The sequence below is a fragment of the Orbicella faveolata genome, unplaced genomic scaffold (genome assembly GCF_042242905.1).
Source record: "Orbicella faveolata isolate gen_17 unplaced genomic scaffold, um_ofav_v1 contig_12, whole genome shotgun sequence".
NCBI lineage: Eukaryota > Metazoa > Cnidaria > Anthozoa > Scleractinia > Merulinidae > Orbicella > Orbicella faveolata.
In genome coordinates this window covers 26314251-26325920 of record NW_028301539.1, presented here as the reverse complement: position 1 = coordinate 26325920, position 11670 = coordinate 26314251, and positions in this window count along the sequence as shown.

The following is an 11670-nucleotide window of genomic DNA, read 5'->3' as shown; positions in this document are numbered from 1 at the left end:
GAAGGTTGGCTAGGGCCTCGCTTTACGCCGCCTGTGATGCTTTATTGGCCGCTTGTCAAAAATTCAACGGAGGACCCTGTTATTAGGCTACTAAGCGGCCCCCTCCCATTTCCCCAAGGGTGGCCGATGAATAGGGGCTCGACAGTAAGTTTATAGGTAAATCAAAAATACAAAAGCAATTCTACGAAAAATTCTTCTTGCCATTATTATGGTCACAAGATGACTTCCACTTAATTACATGAAAAGTATGAAATTATTTTATAAGATTTAAAGGCAACTAGCCATAAAAACTGCCTATAAAAACTTCTAGAAACTGTTATTATTGTTAAATATCAAATCGCTTCCATAAAAATGAATCATTACTAATTAAATATATATCTTAAGTAATACTTAGTATAGATAAAAACAATATTTCTGTGTCTACTCGACTGAGACATAGACAGCGCCTATTTGTGTTTCTAGTTACTTTAGATGAGTTTTAGGTCTTGGGAAAAAGTTGTTACGAGGTTCCAGTATTTACTGATAATGGAATGGACTTATTTTGCCCCATCCATGTGTGGGGCATAGTAACTCCGCTTTGACATTTATACTACGAATATGCTTATAGATCATTTTCCCAATCCCATGAAATCCATTACCTAAATAACTGAAGGAAACAAAGTTCGATATATCCTTTAGATCTATCAACCCACTTTTAGTTCAGGATTTTTATCTTCACTTGGGCGCTGCCTCTTGTTGACAGTTTCGTAGAACAGCTAAGAATTTGTCCAGGATTTAACTATGTGTTTTTTTTCGATTAAACTTAGATTTCTCACCGGTAAATAGTTTCTAGTAACACCTAGCGTTATTACATTCTAGTGAAAGCTGTATTGTATGTTTTTAAGTATAGGTTTAGCCTTACAGTAAAACTTTGGTTAGCAACAGAAATTGCGTGAGAAACAATTATGATAACAATCTTTTTAGCAAGTACTTGTTAGGTTAAGATAATTGGTGTATGTGTAAGCAATTAAGTATTCGAAAACACATATAACTATCGTAAATCCTCGATTAATATAAGCCTCTCCTTCTCTAATAAGCCTCTCACTTTATAATAAGTCCCCCTTTTTCCGAGGAAGAAAATTATTAAGCCCCCGCTCTCTTTTAACCCCCCCCCCTCCCCTCTACCCTTATTCCACACAATCAAGTTCATAAATGATAGCCTGTATTTATGATGTATTTTTTTTGTATTTTTTTTTTGTATTTTTTGTACTTCGTAAATTTCAAGGTTCCCACAAGTAAACAGAAATGTTAAAAATAACTTGTATACGTATAATATCACTCAAAACTCCATATTAGACAGTCATTGCCCTGGTCCAAAACAAGAACCAGGTAAGCGTAACCCTAGTCTGTTTCTTCCTCTTTTTTGATACCAGTAATGCGTTTCGCTAGAAACAAAATAAGCTCCCCTATCTCATAAGCCCCCCTCTCAAAAGTACTTAAACTAGATAAGCTCCTCCCGAACTTAACAGAGGATTTACGGTAGTAATCGTAGAGAGAGGATTTTGAAGAAGAGAAATTGAACGTGAAACCAGTAGAGACGACTTTCCAGAGAAAAGATAAAACAATAGAAGAAAGAAAATGCAAGAGTTAAAAGTATGATTACTTAAATAAAATCTTATTGTTAAATTGTTGGCTGTCGTCGACACGGAGTACCTCGCTCAATGAGCTAGTTCCCCGAAGGGCGCGATACTTCCACGCGGTCACCTTAACAGTTTTATCAGAAAGCAAAACATTCACTGTAGGAAGGTCGAAGATATCCACAGTGCAAGGGAAAGGGTCAGGTGTTTTTGCTGTGAGTGGAGCGGCTATTTCATCTCTGGCGAGATACAACCATAGCTGTATAACACCATAGTTGACCCCCTCTTTTAGCTTTAATGGTGTTTGCAGAATACTCAGCTTTGTGTTTCAAGTACATCAAGCATTGTTTACATCTGCTTCGTGAACAATTAAAGGGAAATTACCGAGAGGATATAAAAAGCAGTTTCTTTTCTCGGATAATTGTCTTCAGCCACAACACCCACTGCTGCTAAACAACCAGACAGATCACAACGCAAAATAAATTCGTTTTATATTCCATTAACGGAAGATGATGGTATCTTAAAAACGTCCCACAGTGTGCGATCCAACTGTACAAAGCTAATTGTCGCCTCCAGCAATGAAATAAATCAATTGTCTAAACATTAAGAAAGGATTCACTCGACTATATAGACAAGGTGACTTCCAGAAAGCTGTGTGCGAGTGTCCGCTTTATTCACAGAAACATTAGTCCTACAACATAAATATATGAGTTTAAAAATCCTTTTGACACTAGCGATTTATATTTAAGCAATAGAGCACTTTTTCCGTATTTACATAGCCTCATCTAAACAGGAGGAGGGTTGGGAGAATTCGAGACAGTTATGCAAACCCGAGAGGTAGCATAACTTTCGAGAATCCTCTCAGAACCCCGAGTGTTTAGATGAGGCTATGTAGACACGGAAAAAGTGCTGTATTACTGTTATAAAACAATCCTCAAAAATACGCGTGAATCTAAAACATCACAACCGTGTTTACATACTCTCTTCTAAACACACCTATCGACCAATGAGAGCGCGCGTAGTAGCTCAGTTATTTTATAAAACATAATGTACTCCTTTCCTCTTTCTGTATTCCATAACACACGTCAGACGTGCACAATGATTCAAAGAATGAAACCCTTAAGGTCGGCACACACGGGGGGACTTGTCCCTGCGACTGGTCCCTGCAACTAGTCCCCTGAAGAGTTTACACGAAGAGGACTGGTCGCTGGGACTTGTTCCACGAACAGTTCACACGAAACGTTTCGAGGAGCAAGTCGTAGAGACTTGTCCCAAAAATTCAAAGTGGTTTGAATTCGTGGGACTAGTCGCAGGGACCAACCTTTGGTCCCTTCTGCTAGATTTTGGAGCAAAAATGGCCAGTTCACACGATGGGACTTGTCCCCGCGACTTGTTGCAGGGACTAGTCGCAGGAACTGGTCCTCTCGTGTTTGCCGACCTTTAAGACTATGTTCGCACTTGGTGTCCGAGTACGATTGTCACTGGATAGTAATGTGAACACACCTTTTTTCCAAGTTCTCGCACCAGAATTAGGGCACAGTGTCCGTTGTTTACAAAATCTCGACCCTGTCCTCGGGCACTAAGCGGGTACTTGAGTACTTCAAGTACCCAGTGTCTGAACACAACCCTATATTGTGCTGGTGTTCAGGCAACAGTGCTTGGACACCAAATGTGAACCTTTTTTTATTTTTAACATCCTGTGCGCATTTTTCATCACGGAAATGTTGTTAACTGAAAAAAAAACAAACAAAAAGAAAACCCAATAATTTAACAACAGAAGATTATTGTTTCACAGACAAATGGTACTCGATATAAATACTTACGCCGTAAACTATTGTCATCAGAATGAGAGATTTGGCTTATTATTGGCACCATCTGGTCTTCAAAAGAGTGTTTAGTAATGTAGCGTTGGAAACTAGCGCTCACCCGCTTGCATTGCCAATAGATCTTTTCACGGTTTGTGACGCCATCTTGCTCGGGGGGCAAACACAGCAAAGATTGCAATAAGCGAATGGGAAAAGTTTAAAGTTCAATGCCCATTAAGTTGAGAGTGATTGACTTTCTGATTATTTTATGATCTGATGTTTTTGGTCAAATTTGAAGAACATAGATACACTGTGAGGCGAGGAATTCACTTTTGATTTTTCATACAAATGTCACTAAATTTTCCCGCGAACTGCGAGTCGGTTTTACAGACAAATGTATGGAAAAATGACAACAAAAAGTTACTGTCGCAGTGAAATTAAAAGAAATACCCAGAAACGCTGCTTCACTTAAACTGGTTCGCATCCGCGCGTGAATTATGGGAATCCCGAACCATCGAGTTTAGATTCGAGTTCGAGTTCGAGTTGGAATTCGAGATAAAGTTTGAGAGAACTAATAAAAAATACAAATATTAAAAATAGCAAATAAAACTAACAAAAAAAAAAAAAAAAATGAAATTAGCTACACAATACAGGGCCACTTTTGAAGGTGCATAAGTTTGGCTCAGTAGTGGATAAAAGAAGCTAAAAGAACGAGGAATAATCTATTTTCGCGTCAAGTCCTAGGTCTAGTCTATATATTTAGTGGCTGGTTTGGCTCGACAGTGCATAAAAGAACGCGGAATAATCTATATATTCGTTACGTCCTAGGTATATATATTTAGTGGCTCGTTTGGCTCGTTTGGCTCGTTTTACTCGGCAGTGAATGGCAAAGGAGCAAACGAGCCAAACAAGCCGGCTCGTCTGGTGGATGATTAAAAGTGGCCCTGTATTCTGTAGTTTAGCCAAAAAATGGAGGAGGAGAGAGGTGAGGTGGTCGCAAAACCACACCCCGCCGAGATACTTGCATTTCTCGAAGGACGGCTTATCAGGGAAAAAGGCGCGGGGAAGCCCCTGACGAGCATCCCCGTCATTGAGGATGGCACAAACCAAAAATGACATGATAAGGATTACTTTTCCACAAATGTAGATGCTAACCATGAGCCAACGATCTCTCAAAGAAAGAAAAGGGTGTACATCAAAAGAAAGCAGTGTCCATCTCTGTTACGAAAGTGCAAGTGGCGTGACGCGTGACTTTAACGTTGTCCACGTCAGGTCATCTCATGTCAAATCACACATTTCCTGGATAACGATGGTATGATCTGAGGTCCTGTCGTCTATTAGGGGGAAAATTTGTTATTACTCATCCGCAGTGACAAATGGTTCCACAAATTGTTGAAAATGTATATCCCTGCTCTATATTTTGGTATGTGTGAGCAATGTTATAAATGTTGCTTAAACGTCGAAAAAATAGAATAATCAATTGTTTGTTAATTTGAGCTCATTATGCGTTAAAAAGGCACTAGTGAGGTCATAATAAAACGCCTTTTTCACCTACGTTTCCTGACAACTTTCAATTTTTTTCACGTCACGGACTATTTTCACCCGGGTTGTACATCTGCTTATTGCCGGTTTTCATGTGACGTCATTATTTTCAAAATTGAAAATTACTAATCCTACTGAAAATTTAGTTTCATCAAATGTAAGACTTTCTAATAACTTGGCGTTTTACAACGTTTAAGCTCGACAGTGTTCTTCATTTTATAACAGAGGGTGCTTTCGAATTTCCAGCTGCGTTTATGCGGCCCGAGAAGGCTCTTGCAAAGGTCAAAAGATGATTCATCGCGTAAGTTTTTGCTAACTGCAGTTGGACCGTTCTTGCTCTAGAAGAAGTATAAATATCATTGTGTCGGAGCTCTAGAGTAATAACTTTTCATTTAAATAGCAAAACTCAATGACAGATGTTTCTGTTACTTTACGGCCGGAGGGTACGAACATGACGTCTCCATACAAAGCTCTACAAATTTGGGTGTAAGAACCTCTACAAATAACGCGCGAATGAAAAACCACGTAGACCTCAATCTTGACGAGGTTGTTTATACATCAATCTTCTATCATATCCCAGATTCTCGAGTAAATTTATTGAATGGTTACGATTTTTATTTTTGATGGGGTGACAGCTCTGTGCGGTTTTTCATTCGCGCGTTATTTGGAGAAGTGTCTCATCCAAAGCCATGTTTTCCCCTCGGAGGGTGGCCGTTAAGTAACAGAAACATAGAAAATGCACTGGACACGGGCCTGAAAGTGGGCGTGCTTTTCATTGACTTTCGGAAAGCTTTTGACATTGTGAATCATACCATCCTACTAGAAAAGCAAAAAGCCATTGGTATATCAGGTGACCTGTTTTCCTGGATTGATGATTACATGTCTACACGTAAGCCAAAAGAGGAAATCTCGACGTCTACATGTGCGCTTGACTCTCTTGCTGTGGAAGTTTCGGAATCGCGTCCGTTCTAATTCTCCAGCAATTCCGTGCGACTAGCACTTGTTGTAGTTTGTCCTTCAGCTTCATTGGTGGGACTAGTGTCCTCGAGTTCCTTCAACCATTCTTTTTGACTGTGGGTCGCTCAGAGCCAACGGATCTTGTTCGATGCTGAACCTGTGGGTTCCACCAGATTTTCGCCTCTCCGGCCTCTTCAAAGACGAAAATGGGCAAGACGTTTTCTTGGGTTTTCGTCCTGATTCTTGTGATGCAAGAACCAGATCGAGAGCAGTTCGAGTGCGGCACAAATGAAATATCACACCGTAGTTCGCTTTACATGTGACAACTGGCGGTGAATTTTATTTAGAAGTGTCAACGCGCCGTAAGGGGTTAATGAGATTCAAAAATAGTTTTTCTCTTTATCGCAAAAAAGTAACAAAGCTTTTCTTACCATTCTTTTTGCAAAATATTTATCTCAGTCTTCTCAATTTGAACAGCAAAAAAAAATATTTTTCGCATTTTTCGTAAAAATTCACCTACCATGATACCTTAAGTGAACCAGAAGTTTCCACTCTAAAAACTGGCAGCACAAACAGTCTTCTGATCGACCAAGAATAGATTCTTCTGTCGTTCGAAAGGCGCGAGGGAAACAAAGCACATACGCAATGTCTTCTGGGTAGTGATTGCGCAATTTAGCCATTTTCCCACGTAGGAGACAGCCCCGTTCGCATTTTAGGACTGGGTTCGCCTACGGCAACCCAGTAATTAGAACGCTTACTTTCTCTTAGAGCGGTGTGTCGAAAAGTAATTGGTTTTGCACTTTCTACGCCACACGATTATTGGCTTAAAAAACTCGCGCCACTTTTTCATCCAATCAGAAGTACAACCAAAACCAATTGTGACGCGTTCGCACGTATTTTTCATGCTTGCAAACTTCCAAAAGTGCGAATCTCCAAAAGTGCGACTGCAAGTTTATTGTTAAATCAGGTATTTAAGGAAAAAACTTCTACGGAATAATGCTTTTGGCATTATTGTGGTTATATCAGAAAGCAAACCATTACTGTAGAAAGGTCAAAGATTTCCACAGTGTAAGGGAAAAAGTCAGGTGTTTTTGCTGTGAGTCGAGCGGCAATTTCATATCTTGGCGGAATACAATCGTTTGTAAAGTCGCTTAAGGGCCGTAAAATTACCGAGATATGAAACCAAATTTATCCAATCACAGCAAATATATCGCCTCTTGTGAAAACGTGCCGAGAAAAAGAACATCGCTTGAGGTGTTTACTTAGTAGATAGCTAGAAAGTGCGATTTATTTCAGTAGTTTTAAGCCTCATTGCTGTTTGCAACATACTTAACTTTGTGTTTGAAGTACATTAAGCATTGTTTTCTTCTGATGCGTGAGCAATTAAAAAAGGAAATCACCGAGAAGATATAAAAAGCAGTTTCTTTTTTCCGATTATTGTCTTCAACCACAACACCCACTGCTGCTAAATCACTACTCAGATCATATCCCAAAATAAATTCCTTTTATATTCCTTGAACAGAAGTCGATAGAAATTTCAAAACGTGCCAAATTGTGCGATCCGACTTCACAAAGCTAATCGTCGCTTCCAGCCATGCAATAAATCAATAATCTAAACATCATGGAAGGATTTTGAGAGCAATATACGTGTATGTCCGCTTATTGATAGAAGCCTGAGCCGCTGTAACATAACAAGATATGAATTTAGAAACTTACTGAGACTAGTGCTTCATAAAACAGTATCTGTCCCATCTGAATTCAATAACTTAGTTCAGATGTGCACAGTGGTTGGAAGAATAAAACCTTATTTCCTTTTTTCTAAATATTGATTGCATTTTTTATCAAGGAAATGCCGTTAATTGAAATTCAAATTTAATTTAAGAACAGATGTCATTAGTGTTTCACAGACAAATGTACTCAATATAAATAATCTTTAGAAGTGGAAAGATCCAATCAGACCAATATCATTTGGGGTCATTTAAAGCGATTTGCAACCGAACACCAAAGATGAAGGGAGAACAGCTTTCACGAAAAGCGGTATCAGAATGCAAAGAATACCATTTACCTGCATCGGTAACAAATCCTTTCAAAAACCACGATTTAAAATTTGCGTGGCTTGATAAGTCAATATCTTGGTTGCCTTTCCAAGCAACAGCTACATCGATAAAACAAACAAGCAACGGTTCTTTGAAAAGCGAGTTCAGCAAAGTTGGCAAAGGCGCGAGACCAGTGCTACAAAGAAATGACTCGGTGAAAAAATTAATAGCGTCCAAAACACAGGGGATACGACGCTCCTTCTCGGAGAGCTTTAAGCACAGAACTGTAGTGACTGGCTGCAGCACAAACAGTACAGCGAGGGAGGAAATCATCGAAGAAGAACGTCTTGCAGCTGTGTTTGTAAGCGGCGATGAGTACATCTACAATCCGTGCGCGCCAAGCAAGCGACGAAAAGCAATTTGCGATGAGATCGAAAAGTGCATCTTGCAAAAGGGTGCGACGTTGAGGTCTTTGAGAAGGGACCTTATAGTTGCGGTCAATTTAACGAACTGGCATCTTCTCTAGAAGGAGCAGGCGCGTACAACAATGATGCAAAAACGCTATGGCGTGGATACTGAGTAAATGATGATACGGTTTGAAGCTTTACATGTAAATGAAGGGGCGATCCATATGCATGCATATACTCTGGGTGGACAAAACTAAGCGTACAAACATTGGATAAAAAGATCTTTCTTTTCTCTCAAAGACACTCGGTTGCCGCTCTCACATAAAATATGCGCCTTTTATCAAAACGGCAACAAACGGAGTCCGTTGGCGAAGCATTGTGGACAGCGCGCCTTTGCGCCACGAGGAGCCTAAAGGTATATCAAGTAAGTATCAAAACGGTCAAAATGTCAAGACTTCGCGCCAAAAGTAAACGGCAGCATTATGGGATACATCAGTGGCTTTTATATATTTTGTTGCTAAAAGTTGGACTTTGCACTTAGATGAGTTCCGTTCAGTGACATCTTAGATGGATTTAGATAACGTGTTGTTGCCAGTCGATTTAGGTCATGTGACGATACATATGGGAGGTTACAATTGTCCTGTTTGTACATACTACAATGCAATCAGTTGCGTGTGGCAATTTGCACAATTGTAAGGTCGAATCCGTCTATTGACTGAAAATTGTAAGGAAGCAGTTATTCGTTTATATTAATGTAAATTTATATGAATATAATTATAGGTTTCACATTTAGTTTCTACTTTGTATCTATTTTGAGATCTTTTTGTTCCATAATATTTTTTCGAAAAGTATAACTTCGTTAGTAGATTGATTGAGGCCTAGCCAAACGCTCGCCAAGCCAAGACAGTATAAAACAATCCGTATACCACGCGCGAAAAAAAGCGAACTGTTGCGCAGTCCAAAACGTTGTTCCGGATAGTACTTGAGAATATTGAGATTGGTCCGATGTTTGAAGCACTGTAGCCCTTCGCTATCTCAAGTTCAAGTCGACGAGTGGAAATTCCTCAGATTGGCAAATTGGACTCGGCCTACGGAAATTACTTTCATTCTATTTGGTTAGTTACACTCAGTATACAAATTTTTCCTTTGCATATTGATGCTCTAGTTGAAAACATTGTACAACCATGACGTCTGCAGCTCATGTGTATTAACCCTTTGAATACCAAATTTTCGCCAAAAAATACCGTTTTTAACCGTTTAGTAAGGTGTTTTGGCTGCCATGACGCTAAATAAGCCTAAGTTTTGCTAAGAAAGCCTTTTTCTTTTACCACAAGGAGAGATTTTTCGAGGATTATGTACAAAATTGAGCAATATTTCAATGCTGGGCATGCACATAACCCAAAATTTGGACTTCTTTTGCCATTAACCGTTCTCAATTTTGTTTGTTGCCCCTTTCCTTTCTTTTTTTTTCTCGGCCCTTTTACTCTGGCTTCTTTTTGCGTTGCATGTTCTTTCTGGCTGCCGTGAAAAGTTGGATGTCAATTATGGGCGAAGCCTAGAAATGGACCTTGATCAATCATAGGCATAGTGGACGATTTTACCACCGTTTTTGCACCAAAACTGATAACGTTGTTTTTCGATTTGCGACGTCGGAATGTCGTCGATATCTAAACCTGACCATTGTAGGGAAAGGCCTAGCCTAGTACTACTATCTGCTTATCAAGAATATCTGATAAAATTAACACTGATGACGTCACAAGTGGTACAAAGAACTCGACATTAATTACGCATATATATATATATGCGTAATTGGGACTCAAAGGGTTAATGTGTAGTTTGACGAACTACAACGCAATGTTACTGTACCTTAATTACCTATATAAAAGAACAAAGGAAACGATTAAAGAACTAGCCAAGTTATCGCCCCCGTTTGTAGTGTAAATCATGCTGTAGAAACTAAAATAGGATATAAATATGGGTTATTGACCAAGTGTGAGGTCAAGATGGCTGGATATTGGCCAAGTTCTTTTTTTGCGAGTTTATGGACCGAGACGGAGTCGAGGTCCATAAACTCGCCAAAAAAGAACGAGGCCAATATCCAGCCATCTTGACCGAACAAGCTTGGTCAATAAAGGATTTATTATATGGCTTTCGGGAAAACTTTTCTTGCGGGACACGGCGGGTAGTCCCGAGCGGGCAAGATAGCTCCATCTTGCCCGCTCGGGTAGCCAATCACAGCGCAGGATTTGCTTCATATTGCCCGCTCGCGGAGCTAGCCATATGATAACAGAAGCATATCACCTTGATAAGCTTCTGGATATAATAGTATAGTAAGATGTAATAAGCTAACTAACTGAATCTTCCGAGTCTGTCTCTTCTACAGACGCTTTGGTTAGAGTACAAGGTCAGTAAAAGGTTAGGAAATTACAGAACGGGATATTTTAAGCGTCGCCGTGGACGACTGTTCCCTGTCTCCCCATGTCTCCTCCCCTTAGGAAACTCTACAAGGTGTTGCGACTTCCTACAACTGTACTCTGTAAGAACCAGATAAGAAATAAAAGGGTTCAAAAATGACGTTTGATGCAAAGATAATTCGCATTGAACGAGAGGGGAAGTGGACAAACGGTTTGAGCGCTCATACAGGTTCGAGCTCTGGTCAGGGCCATTGTGTGCTCGATCAAGACAACTAAATTGCGTTCATGGTGTCTTCCCCCTCCCTCCCCTCCCAAAGTGTTCAAATGGATACAGCCGCCATAGCTTTTGAAAATCGTCAAGGAGAAAACCCTGGGGACGAGGTGGCCCCTCTTTAGGATTCGACCGGGAGGTCCATCGTCTTCTCCGCCACGAGTTTCAAAATGACTGCTCGTCGGGGGAGACGCCCAGTGAAAAAAATCTGGGTCAACCTGGTGGAAAATCTTCCAAAAAGTAGACATTTGTATCACGTCACCGAAAGAGAAGAAAATGGCGGCTGGAGTCGACTTCAAATCCACCTTTAACAGGACCACGTGACTGAAAATTGCCAAAAAAAGATCACAAAAGCGCGATAAAAACACATGGAAAGACTCCAAGGTTTGAAACAAATTGATAGAATTTCAAATCCATGCAGACTGTCATGTATCGCGCTTTGCTTATCTGTGCGTGAAATGTGTTGACGCTTATTCCTGTCTACAAACGAACCCCTGTGTTGAAATGACTGGTTAGTTCTAATAGCGCGCACACACTGGCAAACTTGACTGATAGCTATTCAGTCTTGTGGTGATTAAAATGCTTTTAGGCAATCAGCTTTTCATTTGAATTAATGCAGCAG